Source organism: Pteropus medius, unplaced genomic scaffold (genome assembly GCF_902729225.1).
Source record: "Pteropus medius unplaced genomic scaffold, Ma_sr-lr_union100, whole genome shotgun sequence".
NCBI classification, from domain to species: Eukaryota; Metazoa; Chordata; class Mammalia; order Chiroptera; family Pteropodidae; genus Pteropus; species Pteropus medius.
This window is the reverse complement of record NW_024349800.1, coordinates 45,419,252-45,437,648: the sequence shown is the minus strand read 5'-3', so window position 1 is coordinate 45,437,648 and position 18,397 is coordinate 45,419,252. Positions and strand designations below refer to the sequence as shown.

Below are 18,397 nucleotides of genomic sequence, written 5' to 3'. Positions count from 1 at the left end.
ATTTCTATTTCCTGTAAAGGAATACTGTGGATTTCTGAGGCAAGAGAAGAAAGTTGGAAAATTTGGATAATTCCATAGTTTCATTTGCTTTCTCATTTAGACATTACACAATATATTGTGTTTGAATAATTGTATGGAACCAAAAAGACTTTGAAAATATTCTTTGTGTTTATTATTATTGGCTTGAGTGTTGACTCTTTTTCCTGGTCATTTTGTGACACATCAGCTACTCACTTGGTAGAGTAACAGATGTTGCTCATGTTGGTTGTCTCATGTTTCCCAGAAGGGGTTCTGATGTATGCTGAATCTGTTCTCAGCTCGTGACTTTGTGCTCAACTCCTGGCTGCTGTCTGAAGTATAATTTCTTGGGGTGAAACTGTTGACACTGAGTGCTTCTCGGGTATGGTTCTAAATGCTCTTCATGAATTGCCCATTTTATCCTCATCACAATGTCATGAGGTACTACTGTTATGATTCCCCCGGCAGAGAGATGGACGGAGACGGAGGCAAGGTTATGTGACTTGTCCACGGTTTATGAAAAGGGGATGGTGAGGCCAGAATAGGTCAAGTTACCCTGCTGCTGATCTTTGTCTTCCGAGGAGATGTCGTGATGGTGGCGATAGTTTAAGTGAGATAATATGCAGAGATATGTGACCTTAACTCTGAATTCCAACAATAATAAAACATCAGTGAAGTATAACTCAACACCATTTCTTGTAGCTCTGCAAGGACCAGGAAGGCACTTGCTGGTAAAAGTAGGGTTTATAAAGGATTACCTTTCTGAAAGTCAGTTTCTAAAAGTCACCTTTCTAAAAGTGAAGTCAATTTCCCCTCTCTTTTGCTAGCAGTTGAGTTAGAATGTGGAAGTATAAACTTGGAGTTACACACGTGACCACAGAAGAAGCTGCTTGATTCAGGCTTGGCTTCTTCAGTCTAGGCAAACCTTTGCATGCTGCAGGGTACTGTAGTTGTGCTTAACAACTGTCTAAGGTTGCTGCATCTCTGGGTAGCAGCACTTTCATGGAGTGTCCTTGTTCCAGAAGCTATATGAATTGACGTTTGTGCTGTGCCTGTGTGTGTGTGTGTGTGTGTGTGTGTGTGTGTGTGTGTGTGTGTGTTTGTTTATGACTTCATTGGCAGTGATGGGGAAGGTATGGCACCTCCCATGGGTACTTGATGGATACCTGTTAGAGCTTGGGTCCCATGGGACTGTAACTAGTTAATTCTTCCTTGTTCTCTTTGGTCTGTAAGCTCTTTCGGGGCAGATACTCTGTTAATATTAGTAATAACAGACCATTTGTGTTCTAGCTTCTCTGTTTTACTGATGAGGAATCTGGGCCTTAGAAAGGTCAATAACTGCCTAGGATTTTCAGCCAGTGAGTGGAGGAGCTGGGATTCCCACACAGGCGTGTTTGAAGTTAACATCTGTGCCCTCTTTACCATTTTTTCATCTCCCTTTTCATGTTTTATCTTTGAATCTCTGGCATGTGGTAGTTACCAAATGTTAGTTGAATGAATGAATGATGCCTGTATGTACTTCTGGGTGGAAGCTAAGCATTGCATTATCTGAATATAATGTAGAGTTGTGACACATAAGAATAGTGACAAGACCCCAGGTGTTTGAGCCTGACTAGGGGCCAGAAGGAAGCCCTGTGTTGTCAGGGCCTCCACCCCATTTGCGTTTTCCAGCTCTGGATTTCCCTGTCTTCCAGTTTAGAATCTGCCTCCAGGATCCCTTGCAGGGAAAGCTTTCCAGATGTTTCTTGATGCTGTTTGGACTTTGACTTTCAGTATGATTCTTCTTCCTGACACTCCCTGATGGTGTCTCTCCTGTTGCTCTGAGATAGACGTCCTCAGCTCACCCCCAGCTCCCTGGAACCCCATTGGCCAGGTGTGGGGCACCTCTCCCTGTGTGACTGGAGAAAGGTTGGCTTTTCTGCATCTTAAGTTTCTCATATAATGTGAGGGACTTGAAGTAGTAGGTTATCAATTTCCATAGTTCTTCACCAGTTATTTTTTATTACCAACCTCTTTAAGCATATGCTAAAAACACACTGCATGCACATGCGTGCACACACACACACACACACACACAATTTGTTGCATAATTCATGGGTCTCAGAGACTCCCCTCATACAAAGCCCATCCATCTACCAGTTGTTACATGTAAAGGATCTGTTCTTTACTGAGTTATCTCCAATTCTTTTTTAAAAACTTTTTGAAAATTTATTGGGGTGACGTTGGTTAATAAAATTATATAGTTTTCAAGTGTAGAATTCTGTAATACATCATCTGTATATTGCATTGTATGTTCATCATCCAGAGTCAAATCTCTTTCCATCACTGTATATTTGACCCTCTCTATCGTTATCTACCTTCCCTCACCCCACTTCCTCTCTGGTAATTGCTAAATTGTCGTCTGTGTCTATGAGTTTTTGTTCATTGATTTCAGATTTATATCCTACATATGAGTGAAATCATATGGTTCCCGACTTTTTCCGTCTGACTAACTTCACTTAACATGATAGTCTCAGGATCCATCCATGTTTTCACAAATGGCAGTATTTCATCTTTTCTTATGGCTGAATAATATTCCATTGTGTATATGTACCACATCTTCTTTATCCAGTCGTCTATTGAAGGACATTTCAGTTATTTGCACTGTGAATAATGCTGCAGTGAACATAGGGGTACATAAATCTTTACAGATAAATGTTTTCAAGTTTTTTGGGTAGCTACCCAGAAGAGGGATTGCTGGGGTTATCTCCAATTCTAGCAGTGTATGACATGCCATGATAATGTTTTTTTTTTTTTTAATTAGAAAATTTATTGTAAAGATAGTCTTGTATTAGAACTTGTACAATCCACAAACCTTCATCCTGGGCTTAGAAGCAAAAAGTAGACTTAGGTTAATGGAGTAGGCTCCTATCAAACAGATGCCGATAGTTCCAGACTGTAAAACCTTTGGGTTGTTCCTTCCAACTTTTTATCATCATTATTTTATACATAAACAATAGAATGAATGTGTTTTTCTTGGAGGAATAAATAGTGGAGAGATGTTTCATAGGTGAAGTTTTAGCTTTATAGGGAACATTAGTAATTAACTCCAGTTTTACTTAAATACTTAATGAGTGAAAGATTTGAGGGGCTTCAGGACCCACCGAAAAACTTGAAATCCTTTCTCCTCATTACTCTTGATTTCTGCAGACAGCAACTACCCCCAAAGAGTTCCATTCCCATAATGTTGCCAGTGTCTTCTGTTCTTTGCTGTATAAATCTCACCCACCCTTACGAGGCTGCTTCAGAGACCTTCTTCCTATGTGGAAAGGTTCAGTTGCTTCTAATTTTGTGTATTTTCTTTCATTCCCGTCATAGGTGGAAGGCAAGAAACCTAAAGGGTAAGAGAAGGAGACCAGCCCACAGGTCATCCAACACATCAGGACCAGGTGTTACCCACACTCACTCTAGCAGACATTCTCTAGAGAGGAACATATCTTTCAGCAAACTAGCATTTTTATTCATAACGTTATAACCAGTCCCTCATATATTTGAATCAAACCTTTGTTTCACTTGCTTGTATTTTCAAAGGGAAATAAGTGAGTAAAGTCAAATATTTGGTTTACAGCAGTAAAGATGGTTAAATGCAAACATTTTTGGCTTGCCCCTCTTCCCCCCTCCAAAGCCTTCTGCTCTTGCTCTTCCTCCCATTCAGTGAGATTGATGGGATTTTATTTACTGCATGGTGGAAACAGTTAGGGGGAAAAAAGGCAGTTAGAACAATCTAAGCATTTTGAAACAGTTCCTTAGCAGTTTTATTTTTTATTTTTTTGGCAAAGACAGACCTGCTTAAAATATATACATTTTAAATGTTCTACTTTCGTGGCCTCCATGTCTGCCAGTGTAAATGTTCCCAAATTGTTCTCTTGATTTTATTCTTAAGAACCCAGGCAACTGTTATAACACATATGTGTGTGTATATATATGTACATCTACATGCACACACAAAGATTACTCTTTTCTTTTGGTTTAAAAATGCAGTTGTTTCTGTTGACGAGAAATAATGATTGTGAAGCTATAGTTATCAGAAGCCAACTAATTGAATTCTGAGGAAGAGAGCTATTACAGTAATATAAAGTAATAATAATCATGACGATGATCTCATAGGACTTGCCTTGGCATTTGTGGAAAATCTTCATAGAAATGAGGAAATTACCAGTCCTTTTTATTTTCTTTTCAGCATTTCAACAAATTAGGGCTTAGAACTTAGCATATCCTGGGTCCCACATGGGTAGTTTAGTGTGGAACTGCAAGATGTGAAAAGAGATTTTAACAGGATAAATGGGTTCTGGCAAGAAAAGGTAGCAGGTTAGTAATGCGAGTTAATGATACACAACTTTCAATGGAGCTTTTGTAGTTCTTCATATTTGTGAACTCTTTGCAATTATTTTTATTAATCGTTCTGCAAAACAACTCTTTTGGGAAAAGTTTATTTTGCTGTCTCTATTCTTTAAAGACATGAGGAGTTAAATACCCAATCTTGCCAAGCGGTGAGAGAGTAAAAATTTAAGAGGTTTTGTTTCCTTCTTCTCTTAATACTTCTACATCTGATGATATAGCTTTCATAATTAACCTATTTTTTTCTGAATCTAGGAGAAATAGTGTAAGTTACTGCAACAAGTGGTTGGCTCTAGATTTGTTTCTGCCATTGTTAACAGTTACTTAATTTTTCGATCTTTGGTAAGTTACTTAATTCCTTTGGCCCTCAGTTTTCCCATCTGTAGCATGACGTGATTGGACTAGGTTTATTCAAGTCTTTTAGCCATGTGAACACTGCTTTTCATCAATGAAGTTACAACGGTCTTTTCTGCTGAATGTAGAATGTCAGAGCATTCTCACAGAAATCTCAGATTAAGTCTGGAGAATTACATAAAGCCATTTACTCTAATTGATTTGCAGTGCTCAGTGAGTACCACATAATGATGCTATTTTATTGTTCAATGAGTTAGATCTTACAAATTCCCCTGGTTGCCAGAAATATGATGAATCCTGCTGGCCTTGGCAAGCAGACTGCATTCATGAGTTGCATTGCACATGATGAAAAACCCTATGGTTTTCTGAGCTAATGTACGAGGTAATGCTGTCTTCCAAATGGGAAAAAAATCCTACATATACCCACTCTCTTAAGAGAACATATTTTCCTCCACTTTAAAAATAATTCCCTTACCAAATATAAATATGCACAATATGTGATCATTTCCAAGTTTATATTCTATGATTTTTATATTAATGTAAGCAAATAGTTCCTATGAAACTGAAAACTAAGATCTTTGCTATTCCTTAGATAATCTAATTACTGAAAAATTAACAATGTATTTCTGCTCTGTGTATTTTAAAAACTATATGTAAATATCAATGTAAAATAATAGTGATCTTAAAGAAACCTGTTTTTCAAATATAGATGGGGACGATTTTTACTCTGGCAATACCAGTAGCAAACTTTTATCAGCCTGACTTTTCTGCAGATAACAATTGTAAACTCTGGGCAAAATATAAAATCAACTATTCGAAGATACTAGAGAATGACTGAAAGCAGACAGAATTTGGAAGGGAGTTGATTCTTGAAAGAAGTGAATTGCACTGGATAAAGTTAACACACACGCGCGCTCGCGCGCGCACACACACACACACACATTTTTTTTGCCTAGTGGCATTTCCCAGTCTATACAAAGTGGGATGATAGACCTAAAGCAGAAAGTGGAGGTTACTGGCTTGAGGAATTAGAAGAGAAATGGCATTTGTGGCTGGAAAGTGAGGGCAGGAAAAGGGGGAGCTCCTACATCTGAATATAAACTCTGCCCAAATTCTTGGCTGATCTGTGGGGAGACTCTGAAGTTCCCAGTGAAAAGCAGCAGCTGGAAAACTGAAAGAACTGAGCAGTTCCAGCCACAGCACACCATAAGGGAAACAGAATTGGAGTTTGAATCTGGCCAAGTAACTGTCTGGTGGAAAAAACAACATTCTTCAGAAGAAGATACAGTGCCTCTACAAAACAATATTTGTTATATCCTTTCCATAATAACAATCATGAGAAGAAAAGGAAATGTGATTCATAGTCAAGAGAAGAAGCAGTCAATAGACAACAACTCCAAGATGACTGAGATGTTAGAATTAGTGTACAAGGACTTTAAAGGCAGCTATTATAAATATGCTTGACTTAAAAGAAGACATGGTCATAATGAAATAAAAGATGGGATATTTTAATAGAAAAGTAGGAAAAAAAGTAGAAATAAGATAGGATAAGTAAACTAGAAGGCATATCAACAGAAATTATTCCCTGTAGCAGCGTACCGGCCTTGGCCTCTTAGGAACCCAGCTGCATAGCAGGAGGTAAGTGGCAGGTAAGCAAGCGAAGCTTCATCTGTATTTGCAGCCATTCCCCAGCGCTAGCATCACTGCCTCAGGTCCATCTCATATAATCAAGTATTACATTCTCATAGGAGCCCTGGTCCCCGGTTCCAAAAACGATGGGGACTGCTGCCCTATAGAGAACAAAGAGAAAAATGATTAAAAATGGACAATGTCTTGGTGCTGTTATTGAGAAATTAATATCAAATTTAATACACCTATAATTGTAGTCTCAGAAAGCAAGAAGAGAATGTGGCTGGAAAAATGTTTGAAGAAATAATGGCTAACAGTTTTCCAGGTTAGGTGGAAAACAAACACCCATGAAAGAAACCCAGCAAACCTCAAGTAACATAAATACAAAGAAGGCCACCCCTCAGCACTTCATAGAAAAACAGCTAAAAACCAACAATTAAAGAGAAGATCTTGAAAGCGGCCAGAGTAAAAAGATACAGAGTACACAGGAGAACAATGATGGGTCACTTCTCATCAGGAACAAAGAAAGTTATAAAATAGTAGAACATTTTTGAAATGAAAAGAAACTTCTGTGTAAACTTTGCTAAAGATAGCCAAAGAAACAAGCTATGTGGAATTTTATGTTCAAAGAGAAACCTGTCAAAAATGAAGGCGAAATAAAGTATTTTCAGAAACATGAAAATGGAGATGATTTGTTATAGAAGATCTGTACAACAAAAAATTCTGAAGGAAGTTTTTCAGGCTTAAGGGGAATGACACCAGAAGGGAACTCAGTATAATAGTATGAGGTTTACAATATATGTAGATGTCATATTTATAGATATATATGTAGATCCATCACATATTAAAAAGGAATAGCAAGTAGTTGCAGGAAAAAAGATTTAAAAAATTTTTAACTTCTAAGAGATCCTTCTCTTATAATTTGGAGACTCTAATCTGGTAGAAGGGTTAGGGATGGAGGGGAGAGGGCGCTGATCTATGTCTGTCAATTCAATAGAATCATCCTGATTAAATGTACCCACCGTGATCTCCATATAGTTCACACACCTATATCAGAGAAAACGTCTTATTGTGCACGCTGTTTCTTAGCGTATAAACTTTTTCTTTTTCCTTTATTCCCTTCCTCCCTTCCTCCCTCCTTCCTTCTCTTCTCTTCTCTTCTCTTCTCTTCTCTTCTCTTCTCTTCTCTTCTCTTCTCTTCTCTTCTCTCTCTTTTATTTATTTAATTTAGGTGAGGCAATTCTTGGTTGACCTCACAGATTGAAAGGACCTTGTCAGCTCACAATCCCTTATTTCTTTTTCTTTTTTTTTTATGCCTACAGCACCTGGTCTTCCTAGGTGGTCTCCCATCCAAGTACTAACCAGGACCGACTGTGCTTAGCTTCCAAGATCAGATGGGATTGAGCTTGTTCAGGGTGGCATGGCCATAGACAGTGTATAAACTTTTGAGCTAATATACTATCAGTGTAATAAGCCATTTTCAAAAATAGAAGACAAAAAGGATGACATAAAATACCAATAAACATAAAAGTAGATAAAGTGCTTGTAGTTTCTTGATCACAGCATTATACTTTGTACATTTTGGGTATGGTACCTAGTTTGGAGACCACTGTAATGACAATAAAATGAGATGTACTAGAATTAGGATTATTAGTTTGTTTGATTATACATTTGTTTATGACATATACATAATATTTTATACAACTGGAATACCACCGCATGCTTTTAAAAAATCATGGACATATTTATATTCAATTTTATTTGATTTTGATTTTTAGCTTCTGTCAATATTCCCCACTTAAACTGTACCACTTCCTTTCACAAATAACTAATATTAATAATCTGGTGGATAACCTGTTTTTTTTAATGACCATGTAGTCATGTATAGCTTTTTAAATTGCTTAATAAGCAGTAGAGTCATAGTATGTAAATGTTTCTGCATCTTGATCTTGCTTAAAATAGGTTATAGAAATTCCTCCATAACATAGACATAACTCATCTTTAATGGTTATATAATATTCCATAAGGTAAATGTGCCGATTTATTGAATTATTCTTCTGTTAATGGACATTTGGTTTTTTTCCAGTAGTTTTTTTTTTTTTTGCTATTGTAAACAGTAATTCAATAAACATGTTAAATATATATCCTTACATATTAGTCTTTTTTTTTTTTAATTATAAAGAATGTGATTACGAGGTCAAGGGTGTGTTTATTTTGAATTTGTTTTTCTAGATCGATTTCCACATTCTGTTACAATTCACATTTCCACTAGTGAAGCCTAAGAATATCATCCTTCTTACACTTTTGATCCCTGTCAGCAGTAGTTGTCATTTTTATTCAGATTTTGGTAATTTGAAAAAATTTAGCAAAGTGGGTGCCAAATACAATCTTAAGTTTGCATTACTCGTGAGGTTGGGATGTCATAGTGTTTCAGATTTACTCTTCAGTAAATTACTTATTCCTGTCTTTTGTCTGTTTTCCTATTGGTTTTTGTTTTGATCCTACTGGGTTACTGTTTGCTTTGTTACTAATTTGTGAGACACTTCTGTATCGAACATAGATATTTTTCATGTGCATTACAGATATCTTTTCTAATCTCTTATTTAACTATTAACTCTATTTATAGTGTCTTTTTCTATATGCAAGTCATTTTTATTTTTTAAACTCAATGCAGTTTTCCCAAAGTCACATTTGAATTATTTGTTTAGACTTTCCAGTGCAAGTAGGGCGAAGCTCTCCTAGCATATATGGAAACTAGAGAGACATACCTTCACCATGGGCTCTGCATGGACCTACGAAGCCTGGGCTTAAATTGGGAACATGCCCAACTGAAATTTGTTATGAACCCTATCATCCTAGTATAGGGATATCCAGTGTGGCAAGATTTAATTGATTGTATTTTGCTGCCTCTCATATAGTTTTGTTCTCGTTGTCATTCACACATATTGAAATAGTCATTTTTTTTTTTCCACCAGGTATATTGGCTTTAGAAAAAAACCAACATTTCTAGCAGTGTGGATATTTCAGGTCCTGTAGGGAAGTAGATATTTTATTTCAGCTGGATAAAGCCCTAAAAGAAGATTGGAACAGATGTTTGAGATTGGTTAAATGCTTTCAATATTTATTACTTAGGTGACCTAGTTTAGCAGCAATTGTAATAGAAAAAAAAAAGACCATTTGGGAAAAACAGAGTTTATTGCATTCACCTTAAAAATTGTAAGAATTTTCCCTTTTTATTTTATTTTGCTTGAATGTGGGAAAATAAAATCTTGAGAGATTCTCTTGCTACTTTGAACAGATATCTACATGTATACCACATTAAACAAATACTTTCTCATATGAAATATTTTTTGGTGTGACTAGAGACCAGTTTTGGAGCTATAGTTCTTGATGTGCTTATAACTGAATTTCAGAGCCTGGGGATGGAGGTGATTTTATAGAGCCCTACAGCCCTACACTTCATAAATGAAGAAACCGAGACTTAGAGGACTTTGATGTTTGATCCAGTGGCACAGGCAGAAGAACAATTTGAATTTCCCCAAACCGATTCAGTGCTGTTTATCCTTCCGCCATCTTGAGCACTGTGGATGCCCCATCCTGGAGAAGTGAGCTCTTGGATCCTTGTACCAGCCGTACACATCCTTGACTCTCTCTAGATGCCTGTCACAGAGCTCAATACAAGAAAGACGCTGGCTAGGAAGAGGGGAATTGTAGAAGAACACCGTCTTGACATGTTTCCACTAGATTTTCCATTCTTCCAGATTTACAGGTATCGAGAGGGCATGTATAAAGTTAGCATCTAAAACCAAAAACCACAACTATTTCTTCCTGTTGCCATTAGAGTCCATGATGAGGAGTTGACTAAAAAAAATCATGTCAGTACAATAGGTACAACAATGAAGAACTTGAAGAATAAACAAAGTTAGGTATGAAAGGCTTCCCAGGCAAGTGGAGAGAGGTTACTTCCCACATCTGGCAAACTGTTAATTCCTTACAGTGCTGTCAAAAGAGGGTCATTGGAGACCATAATGTGTTGTGGTCATAGAGGCTGAAATTTCATAATGTGGTTCAGGGAGTGGAAGGAAAAAATGATTGAAATGACAATATGAGGGATAGAACTATATACCTGATTATTACTATAGAATTGGCATCCTAAACAGTTGTCTAAAAGGAGACAAAAACATATTTGGAATCGGCCAAGATGAACAATCCTTTTATTGTATCATCTGAAAATACTGAAAAACTGGGGCTGGAGGGGGTGGGAGTGGGAAATGGGGTAAGAAACCTGACTTTTTCCTCCCTCTTTCACTGCAGTGCCTTTTTTTTTTTAAAGAAGTAATCCGAGGTCTTTTTAATGTAGAATTTTTAAGTTGTGATAAAATGTATATAACAGACTTTGCCATTTTAACCATTTTAAGTGTCCGATTCATTGGCATTAATTATATTTATACTGTTGTGCAACCATCACCCCTGTCCTGTTTCCAGAGCTTTTCATCACCGCAGACAGAAACTCTGTCCGTGTTAAACAATAACTCCCCGTTCCAACTCCCTTCTCATTCTCTGGTAACCTCTGCTTTACTGTCTCTCTAAATGTGTCTATTCTAGGTACCTCATATAAGTGGAATCATATACAATTTGTCCTTTTGTGTCTGGCTTATTTCACTTGGCATCATGTTTTCAGGGTTCATTGGTGTTGTAGCATGTATCAGAACCTCATTCCTGCTTTTGGTTGAATCATGTTCTAATATGTGTATATATCACATTTCGTTTATCCATTCAGCTGTCGAAGGAAACAGCTTGGATCGTTTCTACCTTTTGGCTCTCATGATGGTGCTGCAGTGAACGTTGGTGTACAAGTATCTGTTTGAGTCCCTGTTTTCCACTCTTTTATGTACATACCTGGGAATAGAATTGCTGGATCATATGGTCATTTTGTTTAGCTTTTTGATGAACTGTCAAACTATGTTCTATAGCGTTGTGGTGTGCTGGGTTCCTTGACTCTATTGCAACCTCATGGAAGGTTTTCCTTGTGGACGTAACAGTATGAACAACTGACCTTGGAATTGTTGAATGGAAGCATAAATTGCGAGCTCATTGTTTATAAATAACTTCAGATTTTTTAAAAAATAAAGCTTCAAAACAAGCTTTGCTTTTCTCTTAACTATATATTTGGACAGTCTCTGAATGGGAACTCTACTAATTCAGAAGGGTGAAATTCGGTTTTTGTGCTGTCCCGTTATTGGTGGAGGAATGAAAGAGTCTGACTCCCTTTCGTGTACATCAGGTGCCATGCTAAGGATTTTCACACATTTTTTGAAAATTACATTTCCTGTTTTTCTTCACATTAACTTTATGAGGCAGATATCATTACCTTTATGTTGCATTGAGGAAATTGAGCCGTTTCCCTTTCTTCTCATTATAAATGGTAGTTTTAGGATTTGGTTCCTACAGTTTGTTTCAAAAGCCTTGAAATTGGCACTTCTCCAGTAGGGTAAAAGCCTTAATTATTGTTTACAGTTTGGAATTTTCTTGGATTGTATTTAGATTTTCTCTGGCCTCTCTTAGTTTAGATAAATAAGAGATGGCTGCAATTCCTTTTTAATTTGTGTTTGGGGACCCTGTCCCAAGTAACCAAATGTAGCTGCTCATTTTTGACAAAGCTAAGGACTTTAGCTGTTAACAATATTTCCTTCCATGGTTACTTGCTAAATAACTTACTCATTTCAAGGTTTTGATGATTTTAGTCTTCTGTGCTTTTCAGAACTTTTGAATAGTTACCTCCTCCTTGGCAGAGAGGATATCTGCCTCATGAGCATGGAGCTTTGATAATTAAAAATAGAATAAATGAGGGGATGTGCATGACCGTAATTTATCTCTTATTCTTTTTTTCCCGCTCTTGCTCTTTCTTTGTCTCCTCTTTTTTCTTTCGGTGAAAAATAAGTAATGTTTGCTCACACGCATTTAATGTTTTCTACTTTTCCAAGTACTGGTAAATAAATACATGATCTCATTTGATACACATTTTACAAATTAGAAAAGATAAGTTCATGTATTTACATTGTATAAACTCATACAGAATAGTTTAAACATATAAAAATAGAGAAAATAGCATCAAAAACCCCCCAAAGTATCCATCCCCAAGCTTTCATAATTATTAACTCAGCCAGTTGTATTCAATTATACTCCTACCCATTTTCCCTCCTCCCCCTGATTATTTTGAAGCCAATCTGCAAATATTTCAGTATGCATCTATAAAAGATAAGGGCTCTTAACAACTAACCTCAAGACCATTATGCCACCTAAGGTAGTTACTTAATATCATTAAAAGTCTGGGTATTTAAATTTTCCTAATTGTTTCACAAGATTTCGACAGCTTATTTGTTCAAATCAGGATCAAAAAATGTTCATCCATTGCAACATATTCATATGTCTCTCAGATTTCTCTTAATATGTGGATACTTCTAACCTCTCTTTTTTCCCTTGAAATTTCTTCATTGAAGAAACTGTAAATTTTGTGGATTTTGAACCCTCGTGATATTAACAGGTACTCTGCCTCAGAATTTCCTGTAAATAATAGAGGCTTGCTCAGATTCAGGTTTGATTATTGATTGGACTACTTTATAAGTGATGGTGTATTCTTCCATCGAGGGTCACATGTTGTCTTTTTGTGATGTTAAGAACCATTGGTGATCACTGCCTACATTTCATTACAGGTTGCAGATGATGGTGTTTTAATTCTATCATTCGTTTTTTTTTTTTTTTTTTTTTACTGGAAAAAGTTTCCAAACAGAAATTTCCTTCCCCCAGTTATTTGGTTGAGGTTCAGTTTGTATAGAGAAAGTAGCAGGGTATATTATATGTTAGGCTTCTCCAGAGAAACGGAATCAGTAGCATATGTGTGTATCTACATAGAAAGAGATTTATTATAAGAAATTGGCTCATGTGATTATGGGGGCTGGTGAGTCCAGATCTGAAGCGCAGGCCGACAGGTGGTGGGAGACCCAGGAGAACCAATGGTGCAGGTAAAATTCAAAAGTAGTTTGCTGCACAATAAGAGGGAGGCTGGTCTTTTTGTTCTGTTAAGGCCTTGTACTCACTGGATGAGGCCCACCCACGTTATGGAGGGGAATCCATTGATTTAAATGTTAATCTCATCCAAAAACACCCTCCAAGTTAATACATAAAATTCACAATCATATAGATGTATAATATGCTTGATTGTTTCCTTTTATTGACCAGTTTTCAAATAATGAGTTGTTTAACATCTTCCAAAGATGACTTATGACTTTATAAAATGAATAAATACATTTAAGCATATTTAAAATATTTCAGTCCATCATAGTTATTCTTACTAATGCTAAAATTGTTTTATCTTTGGTTAATGGAGTTTCTTCAGATTGGTCCATTAGACATTTTGATCTTCTCATTATATAGTGATGTCACCCCTCTCATTCCTGATACAGAAGATTTGTCATTTTTTAAAAATCAATCTCGCCAAAGATTTCTCAGTTTTACTGATTTTCTCAAACAGCTTTTGGTTTTATTGATTTTTCTCTATTTTTTTTCTATTTTATCGATTTCTGTTCTGATATTTATTTCATTTTTTAAAATTTTGATTTCTTTTTTTCTAGTTTTTTTTTTTATGTGGAAACTGAGGTCATAGATTTGAGACCTTTCTTCTTTTCTAAGATAGGTATTTAGCACTACAGTTTACCCCTTAGTAGTGGTTTAGCAGTGTCCTATAAATTTGGATAGGTTGTATTTTCTTGGTCATTCAATTCAAAATAATTTTAAATTTCCTTTTGATTTCCTCTTTGATCCGTTGGTCATTCTGAAGTGTGGTTTTTAGTTTACAAATGTTTGGAGGGTTTTCCAGAGATCTTTCTGTTGCTGATTTAGAATTTTATTCCATTATGGCTAGAGAACATAATTTGTGATTCAAATCTTTTAAAACTACTGAAACTTTTCATGGCCCAGAATATGGTCTAGTTTGGTAAATATTCTGTATGCACTTGAAAAACATATCTTCCGCTGTTGTTGGGTGTAATGTTCTATGCACGTCAATTAGGTTAAGTCGATTGTGTTGTTCAAGTCTTTCTGTATAGTTACTAATTTTCTGTGTATGTATTTTGTCAATTATTAAGAGGAGGTATGAAAACTGCAACTAGAAATAGAAAGATCTATTTCTCATGGATTTAAAAAAAATTTTTTGCTTCACATATTTTGTTATCATATTTTGTTATCACTCTGTTATCATGGACATAGCTGTTTAGGATTTTTTATGGCCTCTTGATGAAGCGACTCTTTATCCGTATGAAAAGCCTTTTCATCTTTGGTGTAATAGTCTTTGCTCTGAAATCTCTTCTGCCTGTTATTAATGTAGCCACTCCAGCTGTTTTTTCTGATTCATGTTATGATGTTACATCTTTTTTCATACTTTTGCTTTTAACTTATTTGTACTTTTAAAGTGGATTTGTTGTAAGCCGCTTATAGTTGGGTCTTGCTTTTTATCAAGTCTGACAACCTCTGACTTTCAAGCTATTTAGATCATTTATGTACATTATTTTCAAGCACTTAATTTCAGGCCACTTTGTTTTTCTTTAAATTTCCCAAGTGTTATGATTATTTTATTAAACTTCCCAAGAGGAGGCCTTGTCCACTCTGCTTCTTATTCTCTTCTTCGTTACAGCTCTTTTATTGTATTCCCTTCTCCTAGGAATTTGAGATTGCAGAGGTTAGGGAATTTATTGTATGTTTTCATAGAGTAGTCATGTCCAGAAGAACCTTTTCTAATCAGAGCTGTTCCGAGACATGGGGTGCCTCCGGGAGGCCAATCATGTGGCACTTTGGGTTAGACATTTCTCTGGGAAAGGTTGAAGACTGAGAGGGAAAGGTGGGTGTGGAGGATTGTGGGTGCAGCACTCAGCCTTTGTTGTTATCCCAGACAGTTCATGTCTGGCCCTGAACACGTACTGACCTTCTTGGCATAACCAAAGCCACTATTATGTCTTCAAGGCACACCCCCATCCCAGTTCTATGTAGTTTATCGAAGAGTTCTCTCCAACCATGTGCCATACTATTCCTGCAAGGAGTTCTAGTAAAAATGTGTTTGTTTTTGTCTTTATTTGCCATGCCATTACATTTTCAGTGATATTTTAGCTTTTCTTGCAGATTACCATCCAGGCATCTTGAACATCAGGCCACCTTCCTGACTTAATGAGACTTCCAAAAGACACAGGAGGGAGTTGTATAGTTCTCTTTTTCTTTAGTCTAGAGTCTTGTGTGCTTGGCCCCATCATTTCTAGATACGTCTTCATTTTTACTCCCAGAGGCGATTGACTGTTTACTCACATGTCTGTTATAATTGGTGATAATAGCACATGTTTACAGCAGTGTTTCTCAAACTTGAAACTGCTGACATTTTCTGCCAGATAATTCTTTTTTGTGTGTGAAGTACTGTCCTGTACATCATAAGATATTTAGTAGTATCCCTGGCTGCTTTCCACTAGATACGAACACCTTGCCTCCAAGTCTTGACACTTTCAAATGTCTGCAGATAATACCAAATGTCCCTGGGGGGCGGGGATGGGGCAAAATCACCCCCAGTTAAGAACCACTGGTAGAAGACAGTTGGTTCCAAAACTGCTTGGTTATGTTTACCATGTTTGTTTATGATGACCACCAAAGTTGCCTTAATTTCCATACCCTCCCCGCCTTCTACCTTCGTGATCCCTTTTGTCTTTATCTCATTTTAATTCTAAGAATTTTTATTGGTCTATCCCCTACATTTATATTCTCAATGTAGTCTTTTCTTTCCTCCTGTTCTCATGACTTTGTGTTCGCTTGTTTCGTTTTACTTCGGCGGTGTTTATTCTGGCACACACCAGCCCTTCCTTGTTCGATGACTGGAAGTCTGTATGTGCTGTCCGTTAGTTTCCTCATCAGCAGCGTTTTACCTCCTAACTCTTTTTTGGTCTGATAGATAATTCCATATGAACGGGATTGTGGATGACATGTATGCATTTTCCCTTTACCTATGTGTGTGCACGCACACGTGCGCGTGTGTATGACACCGCCTTGTGACATCTTCCTAGAGGTTTGTTTTTTCTTTATCCTTCCTTATATGCATATTGTCCTCGAGAACTCTGCAAGAAAGAGGTTTTTTTTTTCCACCAAACCGTGGCTTGCATTTCTTGAGAGGATTTCACCCACGTTTCTCAGCAACTTGAGCACATAAGGTCACTGGAGTGTTGTAGACAGAAACTGTCCCCGAAAGACTAGAGTTGACTTTTCTGTGGCTTCCTTCTGTAGCACTGTTTCCTCTCCTGGTTTTCCTTAGTCCTGATTATAAACCTGAGTCCGCAAATCATAGGGGAAAGGGTTCGATTGTGTCAGACTGGCCTTCTGTGGGAAGCTTTTATGGCCTGTCGGAGTTTCCCTTCTGTGAGGTCCAAAGCCCTTTTCTTAAGTCGAAAGGGACTTGTGTTTTGCCATCTCCTCCCACAGGTCAAATAATGGATTTAGTGGAAATATGGAAAATTTTAGTTCATTCTTGTGCCAAAAATTGCCAGTCTGAAGGCAGCAGTGTAAACAGTGTGTGACTAATCCTTTCTTTTAAGGAAAGAAGTTTTCTGCAATTGTTTCTCCTCTGCTTACAAAGAAAGCTACAGAGGTTTCCACAGATTGAAGTCTTCAGATGGCCAGCCATACCCCTAACCTCTGGCCTACTTTTTTTGTTCTTTTCCGTGTGTCACCAGTATAGCACCTACCCAGTGTTTCACCCAATGCAGTCACACTTTTGTCGCTACTAAAACCACATTGTTGATAGTACCAGTGATCTACTACCCAACCCAGTGACCTTTTTAATTTTTTATTTCCCTGTTTTATTTCTGTGGCGTCCTCGTTTGTAGGTCGTCCTTGCTGCTGAAACATTTTTGCCTTTGGAGAAGTTGGCTCCTCTTAGAACATCATTCTTCCTAAACTCAGGAGTTTTTCCTAGTTGCTCCCCAAAAATCTGTCCCACATTTCTGTCTCTAAAAGTAACATAATTATCTTCCTTACAGACTGGCCCTTTCTTCCCACTGCCATAACTCTGCATACTTCTTTGCTTGTTCTTTTCCCCTTGGCCTTGAACCAGAAATACACTTCCGGGCAACCAGGCTTGAAACCTTCATGTCACTTGACTCTTTTTCATTTGTCCCTGCTCCCCCTACCCCCTCATTTAACCTGAGGTCCTGTTAGTCCTTCTGGTAATTTCCTCCATCCAGCCATTTCTTGATTTATTCCCTTTAGTTGTTTTCTGACAACTTCCTCCCTTAGGAGATGAAGATTTAGCTTATTCACTTCTTGCCCCGTCCCTTCCTCTCAGTCTTTATTTCATATTCATAGTTTCTGTCTGTGCAAACTCAAACAGCACATTTAAACTTATTTCTTGTTCTGTCAACTTCATCAATCAAGGTCATGAATGTTATCTGATGACCTTCCATTTTGTAAGATGAGGGCAATCTTCTCTTCACTTATCCTCTTCCTCTTCCAGAATTTTCCAGCATCTTCCATCTACTTCTGTAGATTTGCACCACCAAAGTTGGTAACATGGGTTGTTTCTGACAGTTACAGCATTTGCCATATTTGCGTCTGTGGATCTACCACTCACTGCAAGGCCGAGTGTGGGGTGCCTGGGTTCCCTGTCTGCATGTGTCCATTGCTGACATCACCCTGCTTCTTGAAGGAGGGTGTTCCTGCCATCAGATTTGAATGGACTCTTTTGATTTCCATTCCACCAATTGGCATTTATCACCATATAGTCAAGTGTCTCTAAAATCTTAATTATGTTTTCCATTCTTATGACTTCCTTTTTCCTCCTGGGGTGATTCTCTTGATGAGCTCTGTCTCTCTGGTTCCTGGCAAGCTTGCTGTTAGGGAAAATATGGGAAACCAGTCTTTATGCTAGGAGATCCCAAAATGCTAGAATGAGAGGGCCTTTCTCTAGGAGGGGGAGGATAAGTTTTTGGTTTGATCC

At 37.3% G+C, this 18,397-nt stretch overlaps 1 protein-coding gene and 1 pseudogene across 1 annotated transcript in view; one reads left to right on the top strand and one right to left on the bottom strand.

The window, feature by feature from the left end:
- Positions 1-18,397, top strand: part of LTBP1 (latent transforming growth factor beta binding protein 1) — a 345,549-nt gene that overhangs the window by 94,826 nt on the left and 232,326 nt on the right.
- Positions 7,692-7,810, bottom strand: LOC120622290 (uncharacterized; annotated as a pseudogene).